The sequence below is a fragment of the Rhipicephalus sanguineus genome, chromosome 2 (assembly GCF_013339695.2).
Source record: "Rhipicephalus sanguineus isolate Rsan-2018 chromosome 2, BIME_Rsan_1.4, whole genome shotgun sequence".
Taxonomy (NCBI): domain Eukaryota; kingdom Metazoa; phylum Arthropoda; class Arachnida; order Ixodida; family Ixodidae; genus Rhipicephalus; species Rhipicephalus sanguineus.
Genome location: NC_051177.1, coordinates 159,137,702 through 159,156,893, shown reverse-complemented (window position 1 = coordinate 159,156,893; position 19,192 = coordinate 159,137,702). Strand labels below are relative to the sequence as shown.

Below are 19,192 nucleotides of genomic sequence, written 5' to 3'. Positions count from 1 at the left end.
TTTCCTCTACGCTGTCGAATTTAAATCACCAATGTATTTCTCGCCGCTCCTGGGAAGATGTAAACTCTCAATCACTTGTGGCGAATACCCGCTTACCATGGCCCGTGTAACGTGTACGTGCCGAACGTCTCTAGAGCAAAGGGTTTGACGACGTACGCGACAGGATTTTCACTTTATTCATGTCATGAGCAGACTGTCATATTCCTGAAATCCTCTTACGCTTCCGTACCAATCTTGGTGTACACCACGTTAAGGAGGCAACCACGAGAGCGCCCACACGTAGGCGGCTAGATTGATAGACAGATAGACAGAAACGTAGCTACGTAGATAGAAACGCTCAAGTGCCTTTGGTTCGCTTAGAAATTCCTCGCATTTCAAAGAGCCTATGAAAGGTTCATGTAGAGACAAAGCCAATTGTGGCTGCAGTGTTGACTAGGCGCTCCTATAACAATATAATAAACATTGACTGCCAAAGGTCATTGTCAAGCACTGCTCGAATACGCTGACGACAGCAACTTACGTATGATATACACATTGTTGCACCGTAGCATGCGCTTCGTAGCGATAAAACTGTCATTATTGCTCTAACGGGAGTGACAATTTTACGTCGGACTATGACCTACCCTTCAAACGCCAGTGCAGTCCACGTGCCTGGCAAGCCCACGATATGCGTCCAAATATTAGGTTGACACAGCGACATCGATCGACTTCGTAACGCTTGACTCAAAGCGAGAAATTCGACATAGGCTGCTGCTCGCTGTCTGCTTCGCATGAAATTGATTCATAGAGTGAGTGGGATCTGCCAAAATATTTTTGTTAGGACGTGTCACAAATTAGCGTGTTATAAAGCGCGCGCGCGGCCGCTTTCAAGCAGCTACGAGACAGAACGGCTTGAACCGCGCGCCCAAGAAGCGCGAAAGACGAAAAAACAAGCATGAAAAGACGCCGGCGCGCCGCATTCTCCTCACCCACTCGAGCCAGACGCAGTCAACACGATCAAACGCCCGGCAAAGCCTGGATCTTTCTAGAAGGAAAGGGTGACGCATCCGCGAGCGATGCCGCCGCGATTCGAACATACGAGAAAGCTCTCGCCCTTTCTCTGGCCTCAGCTGTACTGCACGCTGAAGAAATCTCCCGACGCTTCTAGAAACCGGGGGAGAAGGGATAAAAGCGTGCAATCGACGACAGTCGGGGGAGTCAGTGAGGGGGTAGTGCAGACAGGAGTCGAGAAGTCAGTGAAGTGAAGGTTGAGACAGTCAGTGAGGGAGCGAATCAGTCGGCCCGGTGATGGTGAAGTTATGCGAAGTGTGGCTCCGTTAGCCAAAGAAGACGTGTTTTTGATGGTGTGCGGTCGGCCGATCGTCAATTTGGAAGAATTGGATGACGACGCCGTGTGAGCCGTGACAAGTCACGACGACGGTTGAGCTACGACGATCAACGCTGGAGCTGGCGTGAGTGTTTCCTTGAAGAGAAGCATTCGATTACCGTCCAAGTGTTGTGGACTGGATACGCCATTATCTATTCAGGACTTTAACTGTCGTTGAATAGTTGTAATGCATGCGATTGCATTCGTAGCGTGTGATCTGTTTGTTTAGCTCCCGTTGTGTAAACACCATCTGAATTATATTGTGAAGTTGTAACTGGTACCAGCCGAGTGTGCATGTGTTTGTATTATTTGCATTGCCTTAACTGAGAATATATTTCGTTTTCGTCTGTGTTATGGACTCTCGGCTCTGACTCGGTCTTTGGACCACAACCGGCGTTCGCTGGCGCACCAAAGGACCAACTCTAAACTGTCCGCGCTTTCGTGGTGCGTTTTCGGGGGGCCGTGACGCCAGCCCTTGGAATCCGCCCGGCGATTGCCAACCCGATTAACGGGATCAGTGACAGGACGTCGCAACGAAGAAACCCGGTGACGTCGGGCTTAAACGCGTTAAAAAAAAACAGGCACCGGCAGAATGCTGTGATCGAATTTGCTACATGAGAAAAAAACGCCAGGCCTGCGCTGAATCCGCAGCACAGTCACAGCGAAAGCTGGAAGAGCGGCGTTTCTAGAGTCCTTTAAGCTGTCTTGGGGCCCACTACGCCCCACTACGCCAAAAATCACAATTTTTGTGAAGCACCTACTAAGCCATTATTCGTCATTCTGCGGAGAAGCGAGGAACCAGCTACACGTCTGTAAGGCATTATGTGCACTTTGTTGACGCGACGACTGATGTCGATGAAGAATTATGGCTCAGCCCTTTGTAATGGGTTGGAATCTTTAAACGGCCCACCAGTTATGTAATTTGCATTGGGTGTCGCCCGGTCGCTATTTCCTTCTGCCGTCATGCTGTATAACATACGTTGACGTGGGAGAGAGACGGGGGGGGGGGGCGAAGGACTTTACTGAGACTCCGAGGAAGTGGATCATGCGCTTATGGGCTTCCCTGGCAACCAATACAAGCGAACTTGCGAGGAACCCACTAGGCTATAAATCATTGTAATTTTTGAGAAGTAGGGCAGCAGGCACTGTGCCATTTTTCTTCATTCTACGGAGAGCGTTGGTACCTGGTAAAGGCATGTAAGGCATTATGCGCACTTTGTTGATGCTGCGCCTGATGACGACGAAGAATTATGGCAGAGTCCTTTGTAATGGGCTTGAAGCATTCAACAACCTACTCGTTGCGCAATTCCCATTGTGTGACGCCTGGTTACAGAATTCGCGTTGTGCGACGCTTGGTGCTAATTTTACTCTTCTACCACGCTGTATTGCACATGCTAATGTGGTTCGTTCCCGACATGAAGCCTGTATAGGACCTTTTTGCAAAGCAGTTTCAAGCAACGGCATGGCTCAGAGGTTGAATACTGGGCTCCCACGCAGAGGGCCCAGGTTCGAACCTCGTTCTATCCTTATTTCGTTTTTTTTTATTTCGCGCGATACTGGTTACGGACACCGGCGGCAGCGGCGGACAACTACGGCGCCAAAAACGGCTGGTGAAATGATCTCATAACAGCTTTCGCTGTAAAAAAGTAAATATCAGTGACGGGTATATGGGCCATAGTTATGGTGGTAGCCCTCTGTCATCTGCTTGAAAAGCACCTCTTACACTGCATTTATTTCAACAGGGCTTAGACGCGGTAACCCACAAGAGCGCATGTTCTTAAATGGTAGAAAAAAATTGGGGGACGCTTAAGCTTCGCCTTTAAGAGTTGAACGCGATAGCAATATACTGACCCTAGTGCGCACTTCGAACACTACGAGTGTTTAACAGAATGCGCGCAATAAGGTGTGTGCCTTATGTAATGGGTAGCATGCTTTAAACCAGGAGAAATTATGCGCGAGAACCTTTTTGGAAGCTGCGATGCACCCACTACGTGGTCTTAAGGGAATACGCGCAGTAATTTGTGTGCCTTTTGTAATGGGTGGCTGTCTTTAAACCAAAGTCGTTATGCTATTGACATGGTGTGACGCCCGATGGCAATGTACGCGTGTACCACACAATATTACTGCCGTATTACATGTCGTACTGTGACACCTGTATACAGGACGCGTATTTTTGGGAAGCATCAAAGTTACTTTCAGCGCAGCTCCAAGCTGAGGCGTGCCTGTGTGGTAGAGCACCTGCTTGCCACGCAGACGGCCTGGGTTCGATTCTCACTCGGACCCAACGTTTTTATTATTTATTTTATTTGCAGCTTTTTCGATTTTTCGGTCACGGACGAGATGATGATTTTTCGCTCACAACCAACGGTGCCGACGCCGACGGCGGAATTTCTGCGATACGAGCTCTTTAGCGCTATCGCGTTAAAATAGTGGAATCGTTGCTTTCCCATAGCTGCCATCGCGGCCACAGTGGTTGCGGCCAACACACACACGACGCGATTGCCAAACGGTTGCCGCACTTGGTGCAAATCCGACAATATGGCTACATATCTGCCGAAAAATCCGCTGTCTCCCCGACCATGCGGGGGTATTTTGTCCTGTCAGTCAAAAGGTACCCGTCTCTCCCGAAGAAGCGTGGATGGGCCGCGTGCCCTCGCGAAACCGTTGCGTCGTTGTCACGTGATGCGCAATCACCGCCTCTCCCCCGGGAATTTTTCCCCCGTGTGAATACCACTTTTAGCGCTACAGCCTTCGGTGGCTCATCAAACGCAAAAGAAACCGTCGGCGTCAACACGAGCAACGCAAAGAAGCATGATGTTGTGATGTCACCATGGTAAATGATCATGACGTCACTGATCGCCAAAATTATGTCACCATGGTGTGACCTTGACGTTCCATAAAGTAACATCACATAATGACGTCATAGCATAACACCGTCCTTCGTCAAAGGTGGGCTGATTACAGGACAGAGAGGAAGGTAAAGGAAACACAGCAAGTTTAACCAGGGTAAATATCCGATGGGCTACAATGTACTGGGCAAATAAAAAGGGGTGCAATAGAATGAAGTGACGGAGAGGATCTGCAACTACTCCACAGAGTCTTGACAATAGCATTACCGAAAAGCATCACATTATCATGATGAAATAAGCGCAATATACACGGAGACATAGAAATGACACAGAAAGGAGCGCATCATGAACGTTTACCAACATGCCCAACTGGCAGTCATCCTAAACGCATTATCCTAGTGACTGAACTGGCAAAACTGATCATTCCGCCCTGTTTCTCCAAGAAACCACCGCAACACCATCATAGATCGCGGATGCACTGCAAAACCAGATGAGGTGCTGGAAGTTTGCAGCACCTCTGATCCTGGAGGTAGTGCAAAATCATGTTAGGTGCACAAACCTTTCGGAAGGCTGTGGAGTAGGATCAATAAATCGACTGAGAAGAAATAGAACAAGATGACGGACGCCTTCGAGTCGTCTGAGGCCAATTCTTGGGGCCCTGTGAGCTTTTCTTGCTTTATTGGTAACGTAACTGTTTACGATACAAAAGATGATGCTTGCACCAGGCAGCTCTAAGGAATCATTTTTGCATTCGCGCTAGCTGTTGGGCCAGTGGGTGCATTATGAACTTGAAAGAGGGGTACCAGCAAAAACACTGAAAACGCGTACACAAGAAGAAGGCGTTACACACGGACGAACGCTGGACTTTCAACTGTGCTTTATTGGAAATTGCATTGCCGTGCAAGGCTTCTCACACATGCGCATTGCCATCACTTCCCACGGCACGCGACACTTAAACTTATTATTTACGCTAAGTAGCATCATTTTTATCAGGTACCCACATAGCACTGGCAAATACTTATGAGAGAAGCTGTTTCAGGTATTGATCTACGGTATATATGCATTTTGATTTTATATTAACCTCTAATAAGCTAGCATAACTCTTCAGCAGTCGTGAACGAGCATTTTGAAATGGTACATTTCAGGTGCCTTATGTGGTGAATTGCTCGGCGAACCTACCTACAATAGGGCCCTGTATCTACGCCAATGGAACCCGCTGTCCGGTTAGTGCGGCTTTACTAGTATATATTATAGTTTTGTAAATATTACCAACACACTTTTTGCAGTCACACACATTTACACGGCGGTTTGTGTTACGAGAAGTGTCCAAGCCATTTTATTCTTCTTTGCTTTAATGATGTGCTGCCAGATGGGTATATGCCTAAATAACACATGATACTAGGTCCATAAGGCAAGGAATTCATTTTTAGGTGCCAAGTTATACATTAAATACAAAGAAGGTAACGAAGTAAATAATAATATTATCTGAAGTTTAATGCCCCAAAACCACGGTATGATTTTGAGAGATGCTGTCGTGGAGAGGTCCGGAAATTTTGACCACCTGGAGTTCTTGAACGTGCACCTAAGTACACGGGCATCAAACATTTTCGCCTCCATTGAAAATGTGGCTGCCGAGCCTGGGATTCGATCCGACGACCTTCGGGTGAGCAGTCCAGCGCCATAACCACTACACCACCGTGGCGAGGTGATGTTCCGTGTAAGTGTGGTTAATATTACGCTATTTTACTTAAAAAAAAACTGAAAAACAATTCGGAATATCCCACGTACCGAGGGAATATTTGTTATGCGATGCAGGCGCGGGAAAGTGACTGAGGCGTAATTTTTAACATTCAGCAAAATGTGACGAAACGACGCTAGAGAAATGTGCAAATGGCATACACACGCATATATGTTGAGGAGTCGCACATGTTTACACCAGATTCGTACCAGTTGGTTACAGCTGCGCAACGATGCCAACAGCAAAATGGCTGTTACCGACACGAAACAAGGAAAGGTGATCTGTAATGCTTATATTCTTCAATATTGAATGGTAAGGATTCGAACAGGACAAAGAAGGAACAGAGATGCGCAGGACAGGTGCTACGCGCACTTAAGATTTCTTCAGAAAAATGTCTCTACGTATATACACAGCTCAGTGGCATGCGCAGACGCCCTGCATGTACGTTACACTCACGGTTACAGTTGTTACAGCTGTTATGCGTTTCAGTTTTTATGCTTATACTTGTCCCTTATGACAGACAACGCACACATGTTTCACGAATTCATGTGCATGTGTGGTAGGGGTTTTCGACAGTTCGTGAACAAGGTCATCATCACCGTGATCAGTGAGCACCAGCAGCCGGATATGACTTGTTATCGAATCCGTTCATGATCGCGGCTATGAGCGGTATAAGTGTAGTGGAGTGGATGGTATAGTACAGCTGGTGGAAATTGTGGATGTCTCTTACAAAGAAATGATTTATGAGGCCTCCTGTCTTGGACCTGCCAACGAGGTCTTGTGATGCCGTTCCACATCCAAGCCGTCTTTCATGCATTGTAAGAAGCAGGCGTTGTTGGTTTTTGATAATGAATGTTCAAATCACCGGCAAATGATGACGGGCATGGTCCCCACAGAAGAGTAATTGTAGCAAACACTGACCCCGATTTTTGAGCAGTCCACGAGGTCCACGTTGCGAACCACGTGAACGAGTGGATGGTAGTCGAGCTTCTTCGAGGGCTGTTTTGTCTTGAGCTCCCTCAATTCTACTGCATCCGCTGTGGTAGTGTAGCGCTTAAGGTGCTCGGTTGATGAGCCGAAGGTCGCGGGTTCGATCCCGGCCCCACCGGTTGCATTTGGATGGAGGCGAAATGATACAGGCCCGTGTGCTGTGCGATGTGAGTGCACGTTAAATAACAATGGTTAAACACTGGTTAAAGTTGCTTGTCACTTTCTTCGCGTGGCAATGTGTATGTTCGCGGTTACTGTGTGTGGGAATCTGTGTCACCTGTGGCACATACCCGCCTACCATGGACTCTGATATGAGGTATGTGCCACACGTGACTGTGAGAAAGGGTTTCATGTAGTACGCGGCAGGTATTTCGCGTTATTCGTGTCATGACCAGTGAATCGTGTTGTTCATACATTGATCCCCTGCTCTGATATTTTTGGTATCTTACAACCTATCGAGACGACCAGGAGACCGCCCAGACGTAGGCGGCTAGAAGATAGATAGATAGATAGATAGATAGATAGATAGATAGATAGATAGATAGATAGATAGATAGATAGATAGATAGATAGATAGATAGATAGATAGATAGATAGAAACGGCCAATGTGTCTGAGGTTCGCTAAGAAATTCTTCACATTTAAGACATGTTTACTGTGCCTACAAGGAGGTAACGTTTAAACAAGCGAAGTTCACCTAAATCTGTCTTGTTCTAGCTCCGATGTAGCGCATCGTTTTCGGTATTCGCAATCCGCTGGGCCAAATATTCCTACCTACTGCCGTATGCACATGAATGGCGGCGCATACATTGCGCGACGTCAACAAGATGCGTTTTCTTGGAACCCACGCCGCGATATATGTAATGGCATACGTCGTATTACGAAAGCCATCAGGGGTAACAGAAGCTAGTGAATTGAGCAAGTGGCATCTCACTAAAACGATCCTTACAAAGTGACGTCTAAAGCCACACCGTGTTCTCCTTCTGAAATGTGCTGGCTTATGCCCTGCATAGTTGCGTATGTTGGAGCACTCACGAGACAACAACGACTATTTCAAGGTTACATCACTCGCTTTATCATATCTACAATATGTATCCACCACTGCATTTCTCATCGAGCTAAGCAGTCAATTTCGAAATGGTAGATCCAAACAAGTATTGTGCACAGATCTGCTATTTTAATATCATATTTTATTCACTGAAAAGATGTCTCCTTTGCGCTCGAAGTTTGTAATTCATCAATGAAAATCGAAGCGAGAACTGCGTCAATGGTAACGGAACAAAACAAAGTAGAATGTTTTCTCATTTGTTTTTGTCCCTATTTGGGCTTGAATTCCCAATGAAACATATGTATCAACAAAGTCCTCTTCCACTTTTACTTTGAAATGCACTCGTAGCGCAGTGGCTGCCGCGAACAGTTGTGCGACGATTTCACGCTTGAACGCGGGCGTAAAAAACGACAACCAGTGCGTACCACAGGAAAACAGGACAAAGACGGACTAAGCGATGAACAACGGAAGCTTTATTGCGCGCAAGGCAGTGCATAAATATTCGCACATGGATCAGGCAAGAATGTCAGGAAGAGGACAACCGTTCGAAATCGGTGCACCTGGCAAAGTGTCTGCGCGAACAGGTCTGTACCGTCAGCTTAAAGACAACGAAACAGCCACCGTACACGTGAAAAGCTTGTCAGTTACATGTTAAGGAGCGCTATTGAAGGCACACTCCCCACATATCACCTTTACTATCAATGCGATATGCCACATATATATCGCATTTTCGCTGACCATAATTGCACCTTGGTATTTTGCAGTGATCAAATATAGCATGAGAACCACTTATTGAGTTGTGTGCGGCTATGTGGCAGCCTACAGAACCCGACAGTTTATGAACTCTTGCTGTCATGCGGCCGTTGCTACATCGGCCAAGCTGAGCGGTGTTAATGACCACCTTAGAGAACACTGCAATCTGGCGAAGCGTTCTCTTGTCAGCACGTAAGTGGCTGACAAGCTATATTTGGTCACTGCAAAATACAAAGGGTATCTATTGACCAGCGCCTTAGTATTTTGGTCAGAATTGGTCGGAAAACAAACAGGGGTAATTCATATGTATTCCCTTTGGTACACGCATAACCTTGCATACGAAACGCAGAAGCCTACACGCGAGTTACACTTGAACAATTTCATCTATATTTATGATTTGCCGCAGAGTGATGTCGCACTTGTATAAGGTATTTCATTGCCACAAGGCGCTGACATCTTTCAAACGCTTGTTATATTAGTTGATGTACTTACTGTTTCTAGACGAGGGATCCAGGCTATTCCAATGAAACAACCTTGAAGGTTGGAGTCTGCGCGGGAGGTTTATGCACACTGCCTTCCATTTCAGAAGGGTGCTGGAAAAGCTCGCTAAGAAGTGAGGTAAGTTGAACATTTGTTACATTGTATGCGAGTCTTGTGCGTGTCTAAGGCCTCGAAATGTGGCAATAACTACAGTGACTTCAATTGGACAGCCACTTGTGTTTGAGAGCAATTGGCTTCTCTTTAGTCTATAATACAAGAGGGTTGCCGCAGAAATGTTGATGGGTACATGGCTGCAAACGGCGCGAAAAACAAGGGCACAGGAAGAGAAGATAGTGCCAAGCGATGCCCTGTGCTTGGTGCTGTCTGTTCTTCCTGTGTGATCATTTTTCGCACTCTTATGCAGTCGTGAGTCCATAAGAACAGGCTCACTTGCAGACCCCATTATTGGGAAAATTGTAATTTATGTAATTTATCTGAAACAGGCATACGCCAGTCATGTCGTGCTTTGACGCTGTTATTGTTTCAAAATACATGTCTCATAATCTACTAGTTTTGATAAAAACAACGCTTAGGCTTTTGTATCAGCGATATTTCATTGAAGTCACCGGCATAAATGAGTATTGATACTACAGGCCTGCTTCAGAGCGCAGTTATTCAGTCCATGCCTTCAACGACAGGGCCACCGCCGTCGGCGTACTGCGAGGACGTTGTATTGACTCACGCAAGGGTAAGAAAGAGACAGAACGTTGAGTGCGGCGGAGAATCAACAAAAAAGCCGACCGCATCTTCCCACGGGGGGAACTCGAGCAAATGCGTCGCAGAGTGGTGGGGGTATCGCGTCATCATCATCAACGACGTGAGATCGGGTGCGTTTATACTAAAGGGTCGATGAGAGTTATGGCGACTTGCAGCTCACTTTAATTTTACATGTACGCTGTGAATTTTCCTTGTTTAATCACGCACAGGAGGAGTCGCACACCGGCACTACCTTGGAGGTCAAAATCCAGTGCCTATATATACGGGTGGTCAGTGAACGGTTGTGCAGCGCGAGCGGTTGGTTTTTTCAATCAAGAAACTCGCTAGCAGACGCTGCCTGCGTTGAATGGTTGTGCAGCGCGAGCGAGGTATAGGGGGAGGTGGGAGATGGGGAGGAGGAGAGGGAGGGAGAAAGAGAAAGGAGAGGCCTGCTGCGGGCATGAGACGAGCCGAGCATGCGAGGGAGGGAGATGAGAGGCTTGCTGCCGGTATGGGACGAGCCGAGCATCTTGTCGCGGCCGTTCTTCAACCAACTTGTTGAAGAACGGCCGCGCAACGGCTGGGTGTGCCGCACAACACATCGTGCACGTCATCCCCTCTACTAACACACTCCTAAAGGGGCCATGAACCACCCCTCGGACTAGGTGGGAAAGCAGGTCGTGTAGATAGCAGACACGGTTATGAACTGTTCAGTCATATTGTTACGGGAAGAAACTACATAGGGTATATTTGACAGCAAAAGCGTACAACGTTGCCGCTGTCCAAGCGCGTTCCGCTCAGCACTTGGTCTTCGTCGTTCGCTGCCCTTCTCCGCCCGTAACATTACCCGCCGGCGGCAGAAGCACCGTCCCGGTGCGATCAGTTCGCGGGGCGAGAGTGGTACGGTTTAGGTCACGAGACATGAACTATATCGCTCGTGGTTGAAGCTGTCGCTGACAGAGTATTGAGAGGAGCGATCTCATAGGTCGCGCTAGTGACTTTTCGTATGACGCGGTAAGGGCCAACATAACGGTACATCAGTTTTTCGCATAGACCAACACGTCGTGATGGTAACCACAGCAAGACCAGCGACCCCGGAGAGTACTGCACGTCGCGGTGTCGGCGATCGTAACGACACTTTTGGTTAACCTGCGAGGCGCATAAAGGGTCCTGGACGACCTGGCGGGCGATGTCAGCACGAGCCAGCGCACCACGAGCATAGGCCGTCGATGAGTCGGCGTCAGAATACAAAATGGTGCCCATGGGTAAAGGCGGGTCGTAGCCAAACAGGTAAAAAGGTGAAAATCCAGCTGTGTCGTGGCGCGAAGACTTGTATGCGAAGGTTACAAAAGGTAGGTTGATTTCGCAATCGCGGTGGTCCTCAGAGACGTACATTGCAAGCATGTCTCTCAGGGTACGGTGCAGGCGTTCGGTGAGGCCGTTCGTTTGTGGGTGGTACGCTGTAGTGAATTGCAGTCGTGCATGGCAAGCAGAACTTTCAAGCGGAGCACCTTCTTTTCAATCATAGACACGCCGTCACTCGCTTCGGAGCTGCCGGCCCCAGCTGTATGACGTCGAACAACCGTAGCACCATATTAGCCAATAGCCAACATTAAGAGGTGTGGCATGTTCATCAGACGCGCTTCATGCCACTGTGTGCCGCCATGTGCAGGCGCAGAGCTCCATAGTCTCCTAACATTACACAGTGAGCCACACTCGCACACAAAGTAAGGACGGGAGAGAGCTATCCGGTTCCACCCCGCGCGCTTAAGGCCATGACGCGCGCCGATGCCATCCCCATCCCCGTGCCATCCCTCCCTGCTTAGCTTCCAGCACGCATGTCGGGATCAGAGAAGAGAGAATGCGCTTAAAGCGCGCGACTCACCCCTGTAATCCGCTTAGTCTTGACGTCTTCGAGAAATGTTTCTGATACGTAGTTCATTCGATGATTACCTGAAAACGTGGTCATGACATGACCCCTTGAAACCAAGTATCACCTGCCCGTTTTTCTGCACAGTGAGCAGGAGGCAGACACTCTGCTGTGTTTCTAAGAGGAATCACATAACGTTATCAAGTGACACCCTCAAATGGGGTCACGCTTGACCTAATGACGCCATCACATGGCATAGTGATGTGTTATTGTCACGTACCGATATGACTACGTTATTTCATCATCTGAAACGTGAAGTCACCGCTTCGGTCCATGGGTTTTGGTGCCGCAGATGCTAGCCCTGGATCTTCTCCTTCGTGTACCATATACCTTTTTCGCATATGTAAAGAAACACCCCCCCCCTTTTTTTTCAAAGAATGATAGAAAGTTGAGGTGGCTCGTAGGGATCATCACAAGGAAGGCATGCGTGCAAACATGGTCATAAGGCACAAGTTAGGACAACACAAACGCTTATTTTGTTGGCCTGGCTTATCTCTTGTGTCCGTGTTTGCACTTCTACTGTCTTTTATGCTGATTTCTTCTGCAGTGGTTGTTGCTAACAGCATCGCTGGGTCTACTTTCGCAAAACCAGAATCGCGAATCGCGGTTTAAAAAAAAATGTTTTGCAATCCGATATGCGGCTCAAGTCTAAACAGCAAGACTCTGTTATCACGGCTAGCATGCAGACCTGTTTCACTTTTCAATTTTTGCATGTGCGAACATCTGCGGCAAGGTTAGTGAAACCCGGAACTCAGCTCACGGAAGTCAAATAAAATACGTGCACTGAATAGCACCATCGCTAAACTGCGTTTATTTTAAGCAATATAATATACTGGCACTGGTCGTCGTAAATTTGCACAGGACAACATAGCAATCCTGCACACCATTGCTCGAATACACATGCTTTTTGACCTTTGTGCAAGATTATTCTTTCTAATAATTGGAGCATTTACAATGTTCCTACATCAGCAGTTGTTGGCTCATTTCTATACATTTCTCGATTTTTTCTAGGTACTCACGGGACATATACCAATCGGATGCGCTTTTACTTGTAATAAATCAAGAGAGTATGGTTACTACCCTAACGGTACAAATTGTCAGGTGAGTAACGCCGATTCTTTGTTGAAGTGGCAATGCGGCACAGCAAGTAAGAAAATATCGCATCCTAAAGTGGAAAAGTCAGAACGTTTATAAAGAGAACAATATGTATATTGAGCGTGTGGCCCATTTTCATTGGACACTAGGATATAAAGCGTACAAATATTGATGAGCTTACCGGTTCTTCTTAATTAACATAATGGTAATATTCAAGAGATAAAAAGGAAAACAAATTCAGCAGATCCCACGTACACTGGGAATCAATGTTTTGCGAAGCAGGGGCGGGATGGTGGCTCTAGCATTGTTTTTCACATTGAGCGAAACGATATGGAATGGCGCCAGACAAATGGGGAAGTGGTATACGAACACTCATATGTTGAAGAGTTGCATATATTATATAACCAGTTGTTTACAGTTGCCCAACGATGCCAACAGCAACATGGCTGTTACCAACACCAGACGTGGTAAGCTGATATGTAGTGCTTATATTCTTCAATACCGGATAGCGCTAATCCGAACATGGCAAAGAAGGTACACAGATGCACAGGACAGGCGTTACTCGGAACTAAGCTTCATTCAGGAAAGTTTCCCTAGATATATGCACAGCTGAGTGGCACGCTCAGGCGCACTGCACGTACGTAACAGTCACAGTTACAGTTGTTATGCTTATAGGGAACTCAAGCTCAAGTTTGGGCGTGACGCTCGCGCGGGTGAGCTATGCGTTACTGGGGACAGACGCTGCCAGCGAAGACGGTTAGTCGGTCGCCACAATTGCGAGTGGCGGCGGCAAGGACATATGTGCGAATGCGCTCCTCATTTGGCCCAGGCCACTGATAGTCAACAATAGTTATACTGTGATGCACCACAGATGCAATCCGAGAGCTGTGCGCGGAAGCGGGGGTGGCAGTGTTGTGGCCGTGGCTGCCCCCAGTTGCGATAAGAGCAGTGGCGCCGCTCGACGTTGCTTTAGAAGCCTATACTTGTCCGTTATGACGGAGAACATACGCACGTTTCACGAACCCATGTGTATGTGAAGGGGCTCTTGACAGCTCTTGAAGAAGGTAATCATCACCTTGGTGAGTGAGCAACAGCAGCTGGACCACACTTGTTAATCGGATCCGTTCGTGATCTCGGCTATGAGGAGTCTAAGTGCAGTGAAGTGCGAGGTGCAGCTGATGGAAATCCTGGATTCCTCTTACGATGAAATGAACTATGATGCCTCCTGTCGTGGACGTGGCAGCGAGGTCTTTTGACGCCCTGTCCACATCCAAGCTGTCTTTCACGCAGTATAAGAACCCAGCGTGGTCGGGCCTGGATAAATTAATGTTGATATTACCAGTAATGATGAAAGACCTGGTTCTTTGAGCAGATTTATTGTAGGAAGCATTGACACCGGTTTCGGCGTAATCCAAGTGCTCCACGTTGCGGACCACGTGGACGAGTGGATGGTAGTTGAGCGTCTACCAGGGGTGTTCTGTCTTCAGCTTCCTGACTTTCCTTGCGTCTGCCGCGGTGGTGTAGCGGTACGGTGCCCGGCTGCTGACCAGAAGGTCGCGGGTGCGATCCCGGTCGCGGAGGTGACATGTCGATGGAGGCAAAATGATAGAGGCCCGTGTAGTGTGCGATCTCGGTACACGTTAAAGAATGCCCGATGGTCAAAATTTCCGGAGCTCTCCACTACGGCGGCTCTCACAATCATATCGTGGTTTTGGTACATAAAAGCCCAACAATTATTATTAGTATCCCTTTCCTTGCCTGGCAATGTGTGTTTTCCGGTTACTGTGTTGGTTGAGACTCTGTATCACCTCTGGCACATACCCGCACAACATGTACTCTGCTATACGGGCATGTGCCACAGGTGACAGAGAGAAAGGGTTTCATGACGTACGGGACATGTATTTTGCGTTATTCATGTCATGACCAGTGAATCGTGTTCGTCATACGCTGATCCTCTGCTATACCAATTTTGGTATATTACAGGTTATAGAGACAACCAGGAGAGCTCCTAGACGTAGGCGGCTAGATAGATAGATACGTAGAAAGAAACGGCCAAAGTGTGTGAGGTTCGCTAAGAAATGCTTCGCATTTAAAAAGGCAGCTTCACACTAGTGGTAGCAAGCAAGCCTAAAGAAAGTGGGGAGCTCGGCAGCGTTCTTTGCTCTTTCTTTTTCCTTTTTTCAACGTTTTCTGTCTTCTTTTCTTTGTATACTTTTATTTATTTCTATTTTTATTCCTACTTCTTTTTTCTTTCCCTCTCTTTCTATTTCTTGCTTGCATCCTTTTTTTCTATTTTGATACGTGGTTTTGCTTGCGTTACGCCAAGCGACGACAACATACGACAGCATGGGCCCTTAAAGTGCTCCGCACTTGATATCATGATTAAGGCGCTCGTACAACAAGAGGAAGAACACTTCTCCTTGGCGTGAGCGCGTGCACGATTTGCTACAGATGGCTATGCTATACGTGGCTTTGCCAGCGTTACGCCAAGCTGCGTGAGACTACGATAGCATAGGAGAGCCCGTGCCCCTATAAAAAATGCGTAAGAATAAAATTTTACCTTTTCCTGGAATGTCCCCAATCAAATTATCAGTGAGAGATATATTTATTTGTTGCAGTTTAAATAATCGGAGGTCCGGCAAAAACAAATTTTCTCCCTGCTTCTCAGCGAGAAGTGGAATGGTCATAAAAGCGCAGTCGATACTTTTCGGTTGTAAGATTGATGAGAGCAAAGATAAAATATAAATGGCCAAACGTTTTTCTTTTATCCAGTCGGTTCGCATGCAAAAATTGTTTGAAAGCTTCGCAAATGTTACCTAGCAGACCAACATCACACGAGGATTTCTGTACATAAAAAATAGAGATAGATAGATAGATAGATAGATAGATAGATAGATAGATAGATAGATAGATAGATAGATAGATAGATAGATAGATAGATAGGTAATTAGATAGATAGATAGATAGATAGATAGATAGATAGATAGATAGATAGATAGATAGATAGATAGATAGATAGATAGATAGATAGATAGATAGATAGATAGATAGAAAAACTAAATGTTTCTTAGGTTCGCTGAGAAACGCTCGCATTTGTCGCATTTATTATTGACAAAAACTGAATGTTTGTCAGCGACTGCTCTTGCACAGCATATATCGAGAATATGCAGAAACGATGTTCTGTTGTCTCAGCAATATTGCATTTCTGGGAAGTAAAAGCGTCCGCATGGTGAAAAAGTGGTGGGTATCATCGTGAAGCACTACGAAGTGTCAAACCTCCTCAAAACGTACAATTTTTTCCACCTTGTCATAAACAAGGAAGAATATCGACGGTGGAGCTTTGCGGCAGTACGTGCCCTTTGGGTGACTTCGCAAAACCATAATTGATTCTCTGTTATGAAAAAATTCAGCATACACTTCCCCAAAATTTCAGAAATAAACCAAGTCATGTCATATTAGCTAATTACTATCATGAGTGCTTCATCGTTTTTCCGGTTTATGTGCATCTGACATTGTGTTATTTTTTGTCGTTTCTGTAACAATTTTTCTGTGCATCCTCTCATTGTTTTCTATGTTCTTTTGTTACATTTTGTCTTGCCTACTGTTTTGTAAGTGCGCTAGTGCAACTGCGCTTAGGATGTGTCGTCTTGCGAAAAGGCAGATAATACACTTCTAGGATGTTGTAAGGCTGCCTGAATATATCAGAAGTTATCGTAGTGGTTAGATCGTTACGATTTTTTGGTTCATATATGCAAATATGAACAACTTGTGAGAATATTATCTTTGTTTTGTTACATATATTTGCTCCTTTGGCTGCAGCACGTACTATCCAATGGAACTCTCACTCTAACAACATGTAAACCATGGAACAACGGCACGATTTGCAGAACTCCGGAGGAAATGTCAGCTTGGTAAATTAATCAACGCGATTTGTGTAAGAATATAACCAGATATTTTTTATATATGTGCTATGTTGTAACAAAAAAAAATAAAGTACGTCTTATAAAAGCTACCAATTGAGGCTCACTATTTATTAATTAGAGCCTGCTGAACGCCTAGCAAGTGAGACTGAAGCTGTTTATTGATCTCGAAGATGAAGTTATTGCTAAAAAATGTAAGTGCGAACTGGCCTGCAATAGTCGCAAAGAGTCCTACAGCCGCATATGTGTTTCGTTATCCCATCACAGAATACGTAATCACGTTGACCCGAGCCTAATTTATCGCAGTGATTGGAAGACAGCTGGTGAAAACCTACGAGCAGTGATAAATTATCGAAGATGTAGCGTCGTAATCACGTGAATTATGTGCGTGCTCGGAGATGAAATGTTTCGAACGCAAGGTGAGAAAGCGCGGGCTACTTTATGTGTTTGCAAGCGAAGCTTGTATTGCCTCACAATTGTTGCTGCCTTCGCAAGTGTGAAAAGAAAAAATCCAGCGTCCGAGAGCGCATAACAAGTGCGCTGTCAAGTGTGTATTTCTATGCACCGTTTTCTAATAAACGAAGCTCTCCCGATTGTCGGTCTTTCGGCCAACAATGACCGGTGATTCGACGATCTCATCTCTTGCGTAATTTATCTTATAACTTGTCATTTCACCTCGCCACAGTTCATTGTTGCCTGGATATGAACGCTTGATCGTCGTTCTTTCCTGCAGAAATTAAAGTGTTGTGGTGCTGAGTACGTGGATGATAATAAAAATACCGTCATGGAGGAATGAAACAGTTAGAAGGGAACAGGGTTCGATAGAAATAAATAAATAAGGAAAGGGAAGTAGCACGTCAGGTATGCATTAGCCAAGCTCCGCTTGCCCCGATTTCACCGATTGGGTAACGACACGTGAGTTCTACCGATGCATATACACAGCGTCAAAAGTTTACTCTTGCAACCTGGATGCCTCACGAACGAGGCATCCGGACATTTTTTTCAGCTAAAACAGACAGCGTAAAGCGTGATGGTAAGTAGCTTCAGTGAAACGCCCTCCATAAAGCTATGGTCGAAATTTTTGCATTGACTAAGTCACAGCGAGATATTCCTGCTTTTTTTTCAAGCACTCTCCCGCAGCTGTTAGTGCGCAGCTTCGAGACGCGACAGCCTAGCAAAATGCTGTCATGCTGTAGAAGGACGTTACCGATTTCATTGTCGCCAGCGTCGTTTTGTGGAAAAGGACAGTTTCAACGGAAAAAAGATTAGCACAAGTGAGCAGTGGCCGGAGCCGCGAAATTGCGACACGCGGCGCTGTTGTTCACGAGCACGCCGATAGCGAGATTGTCAAGTTCATTCCACTTTGCAAAGCAGGGGTGGCCGGCGGACAGTCGGAAAGCAGCCCATTTTGCTGTTGGCCCATCCGGAACTCCATATCTTAAAGAAACGCTTGTTCATTGCTTACCGCCAGATGTAGCTGTAAACACGATATTCCTTTTGTGTTTCTTTTTTCGCTGAAGTTGCGAGCAACCGTATCTTTACTGCAGTTCCCCCAAAAAAAGCTCCTTGTTGGAGTGATATCGGCCGGCTACCCCTGTTTTGGAAAATGGGATGTGCTTCGCACTCTCCGTATCGGTGCGCTCGGGAAAAACGCAGCGCCGCGTGCCGCAAGCTTGCTGCTCCGGCCATAGGTTTTATCTCGTATGTATCTGGCTGTATTATCTGGTATGTATCTGTATTATCTGGTATTATCTGGTATGTATCTGGCTGTAGCTAGACAAGGACTGCTGCAGGAAGAGTATTCAGGCACCGGACAGCCTAATCCACCACTTGGGAGGCAACGTTTGCACCTACAAGTCTCCTCTCCCTTTGCCCAATCCAAAGTCCACTCACCACAGCATTAGGTGGCAATGATGTGTATAGTGAGTTGGCGAATGAGCGTCTGAATTATGGTGGCGCCCCGCCACGGTGGTCCAGTTGTTATGGCGCTCGACTGCTGGCCCTAACTTCGCGGGATCGAATCCCCGGCGCAGCTGCTGCATTTTGGGTGGTGGCGACAATGTTTGAGGCCCGTGTACTTAGATTTAGGTGCACGTTAAAGAAAACCAGGTGATCGAAACTTCCGGAGCCCACCCCTACGGCCTCCCTCATACTCGTATCGTGGTTTTTTGGAAGTTGAACCCCAGATATTATTACTAATATTATTCATGCTGGCAATAGAAATATATTTATGGCTTTCTTATAGCGCTGCTTGATGCTATATAAATC

The 19,192-nt window shown here is 46.5% G+C and overlaps 1 long non-coding RNA gene across 1 annotated transcript in view; it reads right to left on the bottom strand.

Moving 5' to 3' along the window:
- The window catches only part of LOC119381355 (uncharacterized), a 241,711-nt gene that overhangs the window by 185,541 nt on the left and 36,978 nt on the right, over positions 1 to 19,192 (bottom strand). The gene's annotated exons all lie outside the window — the stretch shown is intronic.